The sequence below is a fragment of the Palaemon carinicauda genome, chromosome 2 (genome assembly GCF_036898095.1).
Source record: "Palaemon carinicauda isolate YSFRI2023 chromosome 2, ASM3689809v2, whole genome shotgun sequence".
Taxonomy (NCBI): domain Eukaryota; kingdom Metazoa; phylum Arthropoda; class Malacostraca; order Decapoda; family Palaemonidae; genus Palaemon; species Palaemon carinicauda.
The window spans coordinates 101,491,876-101,506,671 of NC_090726.1; the positions used below are offsets into that span (position 1 = coordinate 101,491,876).

Here is a 14,796-nt window from a genome sequence, read left to right on the forward strand (position 1 = left end):
TTTATAAGTGAGAAGTAAAAAGTCCTACTTATTTCAACTTCCTTCTACTTTCTCAGTAGGGATACCTTAACGTGGTGAAAATGTTTTGCGCGTTGCGAGCATCAGCAAGGCTGCATTAAGGTAGTCAGCGCCACCCATACTAGGTTGGTTTGCTTTTGCTGGGAGCGATTAAACAAGTCTCCCGTCTAGGGTTGTGATGGCCTGGTGGTGGCGTCCTTGCCTGGTGATTGCCAGACTGGGGTTCAAGTCCCGCTCAAACTCATTTATTCGTTTGGTCGCTGGAACCTCACCACCCTCTTGAGCAAAGGATAGTGGGTTTCGGGGAAGCCTATAGGTCCATCTGCTGAATCATCAGCAGCCATCGCCTGGCCCTCCTTGGTCCTAGCTTGGGTGGAAAGGGGGCTTGGGCGCTGATCATATGTAATATGGTCAGTCTCTATGGCATTGTCCTGCTTGATAGGGCAATGTCACTGTCCCTTGCCTCTGCCATTCATGAGCGGCCTTTAAACCTTTAAACACCAATCCGCTGCTGGCCAGCGTGATGATGAAAACTGACCAAACCCCACATATGAATAAGGACATGTCTGAGGCCTTTGTCCTGCAATGGAGCAAACACAGCTGTCGTTGTTTTTGTTGTTGTTGTTGTATATATTAAATCGGGTAAACTATACGATCCCTTTGTTAATTTGTGAGCTACACCGTTCTCTGGTATCACATATCCCTACAGAATACATAAAAACTAAAATATAATATAGAGATGATGTAATAGTCCTCTAGAATTAAACTTTTTTAATTTACATGGTTGTGTTTGACGTTAACTCGTTAACTCTTTAATCTTGACTTACTAACATTTCTCAAACGATTTTGTGTGCGTCTGTTTGTGTGATCATGGTTGATGGTCTGCCATACAAAGACCGGTACCACCCACATACACCCACACACGCCCACACAAATACATACACACACAGATATATATATATATATATATATATAAATATATGGGTGTGGGCGTGTATACACACACACACACACACACATATATATATATATATATATAGATTTTGTGTTAAACTGCATTTATATATATATATATATATACATATATATATACATATATATATATATATATATATATATATATATACATGTATATATATACATATAAATATATATATATAGATATATATAAATATGTGTATATATACATATATATATATATATACAGTATATATATATATATATATATATGTATATATATGTATATATATATATATAATATAAGTATACATATACATATATACGTAGCAGCACGAATGTACTTAATTTTTTAAATAAGTTCAATAAAACTTTGAGCAATCAGTGACATTAAATTGCATAAGAAGCATCAAAGATATATATATATATATATATATATAGATATAGTTATATGTATATATATATATATATATAGATATATAGATATATATATATATAGATATATATATATATATATATATATAGTATATATATATGTATATATATATATATATACATATACATATGTCCAATGTGTTGTACATATATCTAAGTAAAAATGAATACCTCAATAGACGGGAGCGTTCACTTTCTTCATTTTAGCAAATATCGTTTGAATATCAAAGATGAAGGAATGAGCTCTACTCGGGCCTACAATTATACTCATTCCAACGTGGAAGTTTCTATTTCCAAGTCGGGATACAATTTCAGTCGTACAAATAGGCAATTACTGAGTAGCTCTTGGGTATCATTTGCATATCATATATATATATTTTTTTTTTTTTTTACACATTTTCTATCTCGTCTTTTTTTATCTTTTTTGCAAAGTTAATAGGTAAAATATTGATTAACTTGCTGAAATTTTCTTCTGTAAGTAAAGGCGTTTTAGACTTGTATTATATGAACGTTTCCTCGTTTCGAATAATAATAATAATAATAATAATAATAATAATAATAATAATAATAATAATAATAATAATAATAATGTCCATTATATACCAAAGAGCAAGCCTCTCTCTCTCTCTAAGATGCATCCCAGACCATCCAAGACTGGAAGATGCAAAATACACCGGAAGATGCATTAGCAACTCTCTGGTGGATATACGAGGTGCCTCACACTGAGGGACCTGGGGGAACCCAAACATAAAATAACGCAATAAGGCAATAAGGTAAGTCTCTCTCTCTCTCTCTCTCTCTCTCTCTCTCTCTCTCTCTATATATATATATATATATATATACATATATATTTCTGGTCCCGCTCAGCAGCATTGCCAGACGTATAACTAATCGCTCTCTCGCCGTACTTCGGATAGGGGGACAGAGACCGGTCATAATCTGGTGAGAGTGGTTGTAGTTGGAAAAGGGGGAGGGTTGGGAAGGGTATAAACGCATAGCTATAATAATAATAATAATAATAATAATAATAATAATAATAACGTATGTATTTCATTAAATGGAAAACAACAAGCTTTGGGAGATTTAAAAACCAATTTAAACCAAGCTACCTAGACTTATCTTTTTTTAATTTGCGAAGTATTTCAGTAGTTACTTACAAATTCGCTGAATACCCAATAGTGCGAAAGAACTGAGATTAAAGCTAAATAACATATTTCACACTGATGAATAAAATGAAAATTAACATCAATATGTCCCACGCGAAAAAAAAAAGCAATTTAATTTCATGCAGTTCTCAGAAGCAGGTTAATGACACCTAGTCCAACCGTTCTTCGACTTTGAAGCCCACCCACCCGCCCTCTCTCTCTCTCTCTCTCTCTCTCTCTCTCTCTCTCTCTCGGAATAAGTCCGTGCCTTTTTCCGCTCTTCATTCTTTCAGCCATCTCTCCAATCAGTCCAGAAGTAACGGATACAAACTGGAATGGAAAAGACACAACACCACTCAGTGTGGTTATTTCTTTACATACAAAATAAAAAATACGTGGAGCAGACTTCCAGCGGATGTAGTGAACAGTAACACGGTAAACGAATGAAAGAATAAGTTAGAGAAGATCATAAGAACTTTCTAAACACTTAATCTAAGTGTTTATCAAAGAGCAAATGGAGTATCCGCGGCTGGACTAAAAAGTCGAGACAATCAATAAACTCTCTCTCTCTCTCTCTCTCTCTCTCTCTCTCTCTCTCGTGGAATAAGTCAGTACTTCTCTCTTCTTTTCAATCTCATTTTACCACCCTGTATAAAATGCCATAATGCATGAACTACCGTAAACTACGCCATAAAGTCGGACTCAAGATTCTCAGAATAAAATTCTGGCCGAGACGCAATCAATCTTACGGTTGGTTACCGCAAGCCAGGAATGTTTAAAGTGTTTGGACTTCAGATATATCTTATGACCTGTGGGAAACGTGTTAAGATTGATCTTATATTCACTAACTACAACACCCTTCAATGTAGCATTGATGGATTGTGGGATTTATGAATATTGGCCAACTTTGGAAAACTCTACCTGCAGATATGCAACTGTGAAGTAGCCACTTTGGAAAACTCTACCAATAGATATGCAACTGTGAGGTAGCCACTTTGGAATACTCCACCAGTAGATATGCAACTGTGAAGTAACCACTTTGGATACTCCACCAGTAGATATGCAACTGTGAAGTAACCACTTTGGATACTCCACCAGTAGATATGCAACTGTGAAGTAACCACTTTGGATACTCCACCAGTAGATATGCAACTGTGAAGTAACCACTTTGGAATATTCCACCAGTAGATATGCAACTGTGAAGTAGCCACTTTGGAAAACTCCACCAGTAGATACGCAACTGTGAAGTAGCCACTTTGGAAAACTCCACCAGTAGATATGCAACTGTGAAGTAGCCACTTTGGAAAACTCCACCAGTAGATATGCAACTGTGAAGTAGCCACTTTGGAAAACTCCACCAGTAGATATACAACTGTGAAGTAGCCACTTTCCCTCTTGCAAGTTATTTTACAGTGCCTATTGATTGATTGATTGATCTGAAGTTTTCTGGCATCCTGACATCTAAGGTCATTGACGCCGAATACACGTGCCGACCTGTATACAATTTCGTTAACCAAACTGATTTAAATGAAGTTATAGTACTTACAAACAAAGTTAACTTATTACCGAGAGTTATTCAATTAGAAATTATTTAAATAGGAATAAGTTTTAATTGCAGTAACGAGTTTGCACAAACGTCAGAGCAAGCGTTATTCAGTTGAATGCAAATAGTTAAAATAATATTAATACTATTATAAACACATGAAAATTACTGGTTTTAATTTTTCGGGAAAATTTTTCAGGAATATTTTCTGAGGTTACTAGACGCTATCAAGTATTTATTAGGACTTATGAGAGTTTTGTGCTTCATTAATATAGATTTTGAAGGCCGTATTGATCAATCTGTTTGCCCATACTTTCCTCGACTACCACTGTATCAAAAATTAAAACCGAATAAACGTTAAATTAGCCCAAGGAGACAGAAAAATATGACAAATCAAATACTGGTCTAGCAGTGTAGCCAAACAGCCATTTCATAAACCTATCGAGTTGGATGGGTGGATTATGATTGGCCTCCCTAAAAGGGGACCACGGGCTCTTGCCAAATTTCTAGCAGCCCGTAAGTGGGATAAGGATGTGAAAGTGGTAAGTTATATATAAATGATTGATGATGGGATGGAAGGAATGGAATGGGAGCATCATGAGGACTGTGGTTGGAGTCCGAGGCTCAGTCGTAAGGCGCCGCTAAGCAGAAGTGTCTCATAAATCCGGTTCCTCTTCTGTCCTGGAGAAATTTATATTTTCTTATCGTAGCCAGAAAATGGCAATACAACCAGGGTTTAAACTTTTAAGGTAATTACCTGAATTTGAGGTAATTTGCATGATTTCAAGGTAATTTATAAGGTAATTACCTGAATTTCAGGTAATTTGCATGATTTCAAGGTAATTTTTAAGGTAATTACCTGAATTTCAGGTAATTTGCATGATTTCAAAGTAATTTTTAAGGTAATGATATTTGTAAGGTAATTTCGGTTTTACTCGCTTCAAATTTAGAAAATAAAAAATGTAAAAGTTTTAAGGTAAAAGTGGGAAAAGATGCAGACAAAGAAGAAGAAAAGTTTTAAGGTAATCCAAGGTGAAAAGCAGCATCTAAGGTAATGGCCACATCAATTTAAACCCTGAATGCAACCCATCCCACAAAGACAAGTTTACGGTATTTTGTAAAGTTTCCTTGCAGGTAATCTTTCGTATAGTTATATAACCCATATATAAAATTCATCTTTTTTTTCCAATTGGTAGTATTCCCTCTTTCGGATCTTCAATCACCTCGACCTCGATTACTGGAAAGGGGTACGAAGTCTGACGTCACATTACCACTAGTACAGCTGACTTCATTAATTCTGGTACACTGACGTCTCCTTAGCTTCCCTACAAGTGTACCAGAATTAATGGAACCAACTGTACACAATAACCCAACTTATGAGACCGCTTTACACAGCCGCCCTTTAACGGGAGTTTTCTAGTCATTATCCCATTTGAATAGGAAAAGAACAGTATGTGATCGGAATTTAATGTTTATTTGTTGAATCTTACAAACTAATAGACTGCTGCTTCACTAAGCTGCCAAAATGTACGGAATAATCTGCCAAAAATATATCTATTTTCTTACCCAGACACTATGTATATCCTTTAACCTAGTACTCAGATGCTCTTAACCACCATTGGCAAATTTCTGGCAAGGCCACTTGCTGGGTCCATGTATTATTAATTGTAGTGTACCACGCTTTAGGTTCCATCCACACGGACGAACTTTTGTTCCAGGTGACGTCAGGAACGTAGAAATAGCGAGCAAAGTTTGATTATAGGTTTTTCGTATGATTGCCCACATAACGAGAGCTGTGCTCGTTGGTGGTTAAGGCTGGGGAGATATTGCCTGACGCACGACGTTAAGTTTATTATTATTATTATTATTATTATTATTACTGGCTAATTTACAACCCTAGTTGTGAAAAGCAGGATACTACTGTATAATCCCAGGGTCTTCAACCGGGAAAATAGCCCAGTGAGGAAATGGAACAAGGAAAAATAAGATTTTTAAGAAGAGTAACACCATTGCAATACATATCTCCATATAAACAATAAAAACTTGAACAAAACAAGAGGAAGAGAACCAAGACAATAGCGTACCAGAGAACTCTAACCCACGACAGTAGAAGACCATGGTATAGAGGCTATGGCACTACCCAATGCCAATGATATACCATTTTTTTTATCCTAATTTCAAGTTTAAACATGACAAAATTCTATTGCTCCTGTGAGGCAACTTTAAACCTGACAGTTATATAAATAACACCCTCTCAGCCGATGCTAATCGAGATCGTGATGAAATTTCTATGCAAGAGCCCGTGTTCTAACTATGTTGGCGCAATCTACATTAAATGAAGAGTTGCAGCAATTTCTAAAATAACTTGGGGCACTGATATTAATAATGTTATTGAAGATGGGGTGAAGCTAAAACTAGCTAACGCATAACACAGACGTGACAGGTTTGAAATACGGTAAGTTGGCAAGCCGAAGAAATCTCTTATGCCTTCATAGATCTCTGGAAAGTTTCAAGTATAATTTTATACAAATTCTGCTTGTTAATCCTTGTTGTATTATGTTTTGAAGCTCTGTATAATTTTATCATGTTTTGTGATTGTAGGTTCCAGTTTCAAGATAACATTGTAAAACTTATTTGGATCCATTATGATGTAATTTATGAAAGCTAGTTCCGATTCACTTTATAACTCGCTTAGTAACATACGATTTTTCAAAATGTCTCCTTTGCAAACACACTAGGCACCATATTTTCTTCCATTTATTCTAGCACGCAGCAATAACAGTACAGAAGAGAATTTTCTTTCAGAGTGTACAATTGTTCATTTACTTTTTGTCCGTACAGCAATCATTTTTGCTGCCATCACCATCTTTTGCTGCTCAGCAGTCATCGTTTGAACGCAGCAATCAAAAAGACCTCTACGGAACTTTGTTCGATAAAGCAAAGTTCGCCGAACAATGCTTGGTCGTGTAGACTGAGCCTATTTATTTTTGTCTTTAGTAGAAAGTAAATCAATTAAGTTACGCTGAAATTGTTAAGTTTAAACCAAGTTGGTCGTTGCCATAACTGACGTACTCCGACTCCCTTTAGCAATAATGTATACAGAAAAATATTAAAAAAACCAAGAGGCAGTCTAGTCTTCTATAATTTGACGCTCGTTAAGCCATTGAGACTAACCAACTTTCAATAACAGCAATAGCGCCCGTGGATGACGATGTAAATCGTCTCTGTGGAGACCTAAAACCCGCAACTTTTTTAACTTTTAATGAAGATTAATAATCTCAAAAGCCGGACCAATACCAGCTAACTGCTGTGTTTAAGTGATCGCAGCCTGGGTTAAAGACACTATAGCAGGTATGCTATCCCAGAATACAATGTATGAATTCTGTTTTTCGTTATGTCCCACAAGAGATCTTTCATGAAAATACGTTAGCTAAAAAACAAAAAGTAAAAGAGACAGGCCATCGAAGTCTTAAACCATTTTGAGAAATTCATAGCAAAAGTTGCCCTTCAGAGCCATCTGTTATGATGATTAGCCAGTTTTTTCATTTAAATATTTCTGCTCACTATGGCAATGACTGCATTGGAACTATGGATACCAAAACACCGAACGCAAGTAGTCCTGTTCCTGTGGGTACAGGTTTTTGGTTTTAACCCGGATAATGGGCCTAAGCAAGAACAGGCACCAATGTTTCTAGTTTCATCTGGTTTTAACGCGTATGGCGTATACTCCAGTGGTTCTTCCCACCCATCAGTGCGTAAAAAAATCCCTTCGGGTATTACCCTGTCGCGTGGACGTAACCTCCATCACTTTTAATTACCTTACAATCCATGTTAAATTGTAAGGATCATAGTTAGGAATAATTGAATATTTTGAATACCAATGGTAATTGCTTCCTTTACCTGAAGAAAATTTTTATAACTATTGTTTTTTAATATAATTGTAGCAGAGTCAGTGAAAGTGTACCAAAATAAGCATGTTTACTGCTAATGGATAAGGAATAAAGGAACCGTATATACAGTAAACTAGTAGCAAATACAGTTAAAAACTGCCTATAAGCCCTGTCGCCATATCAGAACTCTACCATTAGGATAGGCTTCATGCTAGTACGGAGCATGGAGTTTCGTTGCATAACATTTTTATAGTGCTGTTAAGATTAAAAAATAAATTTTAACAAATACCATGTTCATGTTTATTTGTTGAATCTTACATACTAATAGACTGCTGCTTCACTAAGCTGCCAAAATGTACTAGGTAATATTCAACTATACAGTTTACTGTTCGGAATAATCTGCCAAAAATATATCTAGTTTCTTACCCTGACACTCGTTTTACAGATACCATATTCCTGTTTATTTGTTGAATCTTACAAACTAATAGACTGCTGCTTCACTAAGCTGACAAAATGTACTTTGTAATCTTCAACTAAATCCAGTTTCCTGTTCGGAATAATTTAAGTCTAGTTTCTTACCCAGACACTCAACTATGTACAGTATATCCTTTAACCTAGTACTCAAACGCTCTTAACCACCATTGGCAAACTTCTGGCAAGCCCACTTGCTGGGTCCATGTATTGTTAACCTACGCCCAGCAGTCAAAATATTTATCCACTCAATGCAACAAATGCATAAACCTATCACCAGGCCATCAGTAGCAAAGCATTGAAAGAAGTCTGTTTAAGCTTTAGCTTACTTTCTATACCGTTCAAGAGCAAGGTTTGTTCTATCCTCTTATGCAAGCACACTAGTACAAAAATCTGAATTTTTAACTTTTCTAACTCAAATTTAGAGTATACATTCTACCTCAAGTTCCACTTTATGTAAACTACAATGGTAGGTTATCTGTGTAATATTCAAGGAGTGACAGATTTAGGGTTATATTTTTTAATTTCAAATTTATTTAGTACCAAACCAATTAAGTTCACAATTCATTTAATAAAAGGCTACCCGGAATTATTTTTAACTTATGAAGCATAAATAGGATTAAGCAATGAATTTCAGATATTTTATTATGTTAAATATATTTTTAACATTTCCTCGTGCATTAAGCTAAGAATTTTGAGTGACAATTACTGGACAAGCCCTTCAACCACATAGCACAGGAGAGAACAACAATTTTAGAGTAATCGTCGGACTAAATTATACCAGCATAAAATTTGACAATAACTGTTCAGTACAAGGAAAATCTTGCCGATTGGCCAGTTTTTACAAGTCATGGATGACTGCCATTTTTAAAGATTGAAGTTAAATATTTGCTAATTAGTACTTTTCAGATTGGCATGACCTGGACTCTTATGTTTTACAGCACAGTGAAGTAGATTTTAATGTTTAAAAGCAAAATCACATTAGGATTTTATTTATAAAAGATTTTTAAACTTGACAGGCTTTCAAGATGGCCACGACATTGTTGACAAGCGGCCATCCATCAACGCATCTGCCTTCCTCTGCCTATTATGATTTGATTGAGCTTGAATAAATTCCAATCAGCTGTGAATTCACCATTGAAGCTTGCCACTACCACAGACGCAGGGTGTAACTAAACTCTTGAAGAAATTTCGCAAGTCAAACTTCCCGTTCTGGAAGGAGCTTTTAAATTGGCCATTCAGGACTAGTTCCTCCGATGACATTCCAAACTAGTGTGTGAAGGAACTTTTTCGGATGTTCACCAAAGTTCCTTGAAGGTCTATGGCAGCTACTACAAGTAAGCGTATCTGATACTAATCGTTCACGAAGTACTGAAAAGAACACCTTAAATTAATATTTATCATCCAAATACCACCAGCCAATCTGATCATATTCCTCCAAAACCACATTCATTGGAGGCAATGTCAAACCAGTTTTGTGGCAATAAAAAAAAAAAAAAAAAAAAGAAAGAAGCTTACTTTGGCTAAATTTCTTTTTAGAAAATCCATACTTTTAGAAACTTTTTCTGCTGAACGTGAAATAAATCAAATTAGAAAACCACAGTAGCACAAAAACTAAAGGAGATTATAAATCAGATTCAAACAACTTTTCAAATAAACCAGAATTCAAATCTGGAATTGTTAACAAGGACGTCTGCACTTTAATGCAAACTCTAGAATGAGAGAACGCGAACTTAAAACGCTTTGGACAGTCAATGGGTGTCCCTAATTCCAAAGGCTTTATACGATTTTGAGAAATCTAACTTTGGGAGAAAAAAAAAATTCCTGAAAACCAAGATACTAAAAACACCAACGTCTTGAGAAAACTCCTATTCCAAAGTCTTTATACGATTTTGAGAAATCTAACTTTGGGAGAAAAAAAAAAAAGTCCTGAAAACCAAGATACTAAAAACACCAACGTCTTGAGAAAACTCCTATTCCAAAGGCTTTATACGATTTAGAGATATCTAACGTTGAAAAAAAAAAAAAGTCCTGAAAACAAAGATACTATAAACACCAACGTCTTGAGAAAACAATCCAAAACCCCCCTTAGCACCACCCTTCTGAAAAAAAGATAGGCAGATCTTTCGTCATAGACCAAGTTGATGGTGGGCGGAACCAAACAACTATGCGCGAAAATAGGATGAGACAGGAATTCTTCCAACTAAAATCTAGTAAGAGAATCTTACATTGCGCTTTGTATCATTACCGTTAAGTACATTATCACAACCTTTGAAATTTATAAGATATATACAAAAGCTATATTTCATGTATAAATTTGTCTAATTAGATTTGTTGAAACAAATGCTTTATACAAACTTTCATATCTAATATTTTAAAAGTCTACCTAGATCTCCAATATATTCCATCTAGATTTAATTTTATTCCTTTAACTCCTAAATGAAGAAAAGAAATATGCCTGTGATACATTTCCAGCTGCAACATAACAGCAGACTACATCAGACTACATACTTCCTACTATTCATGTGACCTATGACCTTAAATAGGCAACTGCAAAACAGCAGACTATACTTTCAACTATTACCAAAAATCCTTAATAAATTCATTAATCTTTGACCCTTAACAGCTAAGGGCTACCCATTTCCTAAAAGCCTACCCATTTCCCAAACAAAGCCTACCCATTTCCCAAACAAAGCCTACCCATTTCCCAAACAAGGCCTACCTATTTCCTAAAGCTTAGCCATTTCTCAAACAATGGCCAACCAGTTTCCTAAATAAAGCCTACCCATTTCCTAAATAAAGCCTACCCATTTCCTTGCTAAAGCCTACCCATTTCCTTGCTAAAGCCTACCTATTTCCTTGCTAAAGCCTACCTATTTCCTTGCTAAAGCCTACCTATTTCCTTGCTAAAGCCTACCTATTCCTAACGCCCTACCTAGGGGAATCTCATTTTAAAGAGATTCCCCGGTTATTTTCGGGTCGTACATGGCAGACTTAAAAGTCATGCCATGTACGACCCTAGTCCACCTTTGCCCGGGGGGCAGCGGAGCCACCCCCCGTCAAAGGTGGACTTGGTAAATTTCATAAATTAAATACTAAACCATGCACTAAATTACAATACTAAAAATAAACAAAATACAAATACCATGCACAAAATTCTATAACTAAAAATTTAAAACCATGCACAAAGTTCTATAACTAAAAATTTAAAACCATGCACAAAATTCTATAACAAAATTTAATACCATGCACAAAATTCTATAACAAAATTTAAAACTATGCACAAAATTCTATAACAAAATTTAAAACCATGCACAAAATTCTATAACTAAAAATTTAAAACTATGCACAAAATTCTATAACCAAAAATTAAAACAATGCACAAAATTCTAGAAATCTAAAATCATGCACTAAATTATAGAACTGAGAATAAAAATATTTAACAACATTCGCTAAATTCTATAAAAAGTTAACATGCACTAAATTCCAAAATTCTAAAACTATGCACTAAATTCTAGAACTAAAAATAAACATATCTAAAAGCTCGCTACGTAAATACAAAAATGAACACCTTAAAACCTCACTAAATTCTAGAACTAGAAATAAACAAAATGTCTAAAATCAATCGCTAAAACTATTTTAAAATCATGCATTACAGGTAGGCCCTGAAGCTCAAATTCTAGAAAAATTACTAGTTTCTAAAAAATAATTCGCTACATAACATGCATTACAGGTAAAACTAAATACTAAATAAAAAATGATAAAGCCTAAAAATAAAAATAAAACAAGTTAAGCTACAATACAGACAGAAAACTCCAAATAACATACCAAGTCAATACTACAATATATAGCATATAAAAGTTAAGAACCAGAATCTAAAAATTTAAGACATGAAAAATGTAAACAGAACCCAGTTGCAATTCAGTAATTTAAAAAAAAAAAGTTTAAAAAAAAGAATAAAAGAATATACAGTATATATAAAAAAGAAAATTGAAAGTTTTGAATTTAAGTATCCTGCCTGAGAAAATTTTAAATAGCCTTAAGAAATAAATAAACGTAAGTTTTTGAAAAAATTGTAGTTAAACTGCAATCATTTAAGAGACCAATGTACGAATCCTTAAAACTCAGAACTTCGTTAAACGCAAAATTAAAAATGTTGAAAAAAAAAATTAACAAAGTATCAAAGCTCAGTCTATTTCCCAAATTAATTTTTAAAAGTATAAGAATATCAAACTTCCACAATATTCCATAGTTGAATTTTCAAAGTATATTCAAATAAAGAATATTCACAGATTTCCCAGTTAAACTTTGTCTTTCTAAGTCACGCAAATCTAACTAGTGTTAACACTATCGCAATTAGTTTACATAGTCCTGCCGAACCCGAAAAATGAGTACATGTGAAACCAAGTTGATTAAGGATACCGAGAAGGGTGACAAAATCCTAACAACTATAGAGTATATGGGAACACTTACCACCGACAAATTTCGTTACTTCAACATCAAAGGGCGCCAGCTTGTACGATCGAGACCAGCATGTTCATAAACCTCTGGAAAATAATGTTCTTAAGTTATAAAAATTAGTTAAAATTTTGAAACTTTCTATATAGTGCGACAGGAACTAACTATAGTATCATTAACCATAAACAACAAAAATAGGAAAAAAAATACATAAGTCTTTAAAAGAACTTAAACTCATTAGTATCATTAACAGAATACTAGTGAAATTCTAAATTTCATTTAAAACAATTATAACCGCTTACTAGGAACTTCTTTAAAAGCAGCAACATTATTCACTAACTAATAAAAGTCAAATCGTAGAAAAGCTAGCCATAGTTGCTTAAAAACTAAAACATAAGTTTTCCAAAAGTTTCATTAACGTAACAAACTATAATTGCTGAGTAAAAATAAGACTATAGGACACTTCCTCATTCCACACAGTTTAAAATTACCTAATAAGCTTACCAAGAACTATATATGCGCAACAACAACCACAAGCAGTAATAAAAAAAAAATTAAAATGAAAAACTCACAAAAGACTTACGAGTATTCACATAACGTAAAATTTCCTCAAACTCCTCAAAGTCGACAATACCTCCAACCGAAATCGACACCAATAACGACCAAGTCACCAATTGCCAACATCACAACTAATTGTCGAGTTTCCTTCGTCTCGGAACAAATGTCGCTTGTATCCTCCAAGGAGTCTGAACAACGTTAGTTAGCATTTCATGGCAATGACGAGCGAGCGCCAGTGCGAGGTACGTAGTTCTCACTCACACCGCTAGACGCCAGGCGCAATTTCTTCCGTTTAATTCCTCTTTACTTGATTGCTTTTACTCTTGTGCTTGATTTATTTTGATCGCGAGTTTAGAAATGAAAGCGATGTGCGTCATAGATGTAAACGGACACGACAAGGAAACTTCAACTTTTATTGTTGATTGATAAAAATCTTCTATTATTATTATTATTATTATTATTATTATTACTTGCTAAGCTACAAACCTAGTTGGAAAAGCACGATGATATAAGTCCAGGGACTCCAACAGGGAAAATAGCCCAGTGAGGAAAGGAAAAAAGGAAAAATAAAATATTTCAAGACGAGTAACATTAAAATAAATATCTCCTATATAAACAATATAAACTTAAACAAAACAAGAGGAAGAGAAATTAGATAGAATAGTGTTCCCGAGTGTACCCTCAAGCAAGAGAACTCTAACCCAAGACAGTGGAAGACCATGGTACAGGGCTATGGCACTACCCAAGACTAGAGAACAAGGGTTTGATTTTGGAATTTCCTTCTCTTAGAAGAACTGCTTAGAATGAATGTAGGCCTATTGCTTTTTGCTACAGCCTCCCACTATTGACTCAACCCTCTCTCATCCGGGCATATCCCATCCCATCCCCATACATATGATAAATGGTTAATACAAAATAAAGTCTTAAAATAGAAAATTCCAGGAATCATCAATCCTGAACTTTGTTAGACATACAGCGGTTCACACGGGGGAAGAGGGGGGGGGGGGTTAATTAATATGCTAGAAGGAGCTACTGAGAAATGGTAATTGAATCTTCTTGCTATTAATGCCCCTTACATTACCTTCATGTCTCTCTAGACTATTTACTTTATGCAGCTAGGCATAAAAATAGCAACAGTTAATCCTGTTACGATTCCCTGCTGCGCTAATTATTTGTCTTTCGTTGCATTAATCACATACATCCTCATTAAGGTCCCCCCCTCCCTCTCTCTCTCTCTCTCTCTCTCTCTCTCTCTCTCTCTCTCTCTCTCTCTCTCTCTCTGTATGTGCCGTGTGCGCACGTACAGTACGTGTATCTATCA

At 34.9% G+C, this 14,796-nt stretch overlaps 1 long non-coding RNA gene across 1 annotated transcript; it reads right to left on the reverse strand.

Moving 5' to 3' along the window:
* Nucleotides 1-9,333: 9,333 nt before the first annotated feature.
* LOC137619376 (uncharacterized) lies at nt 9,334-13,618 on the reverse strand. Its single transcript, XR_011039905.1, has 3 exons — nt 13,501-13,618; nt 12,933-13,006; nt 9,334-9,830 (listed from the first exon to the last, which is right to left on the reverse strand). It is a non-coding gene; the product is annotated as an uncharacterized lncRNA (long non-coding RNA).
* Between the last annotated feature and the right edge of the window lie 1,178 nt (nt 13,619-14,796).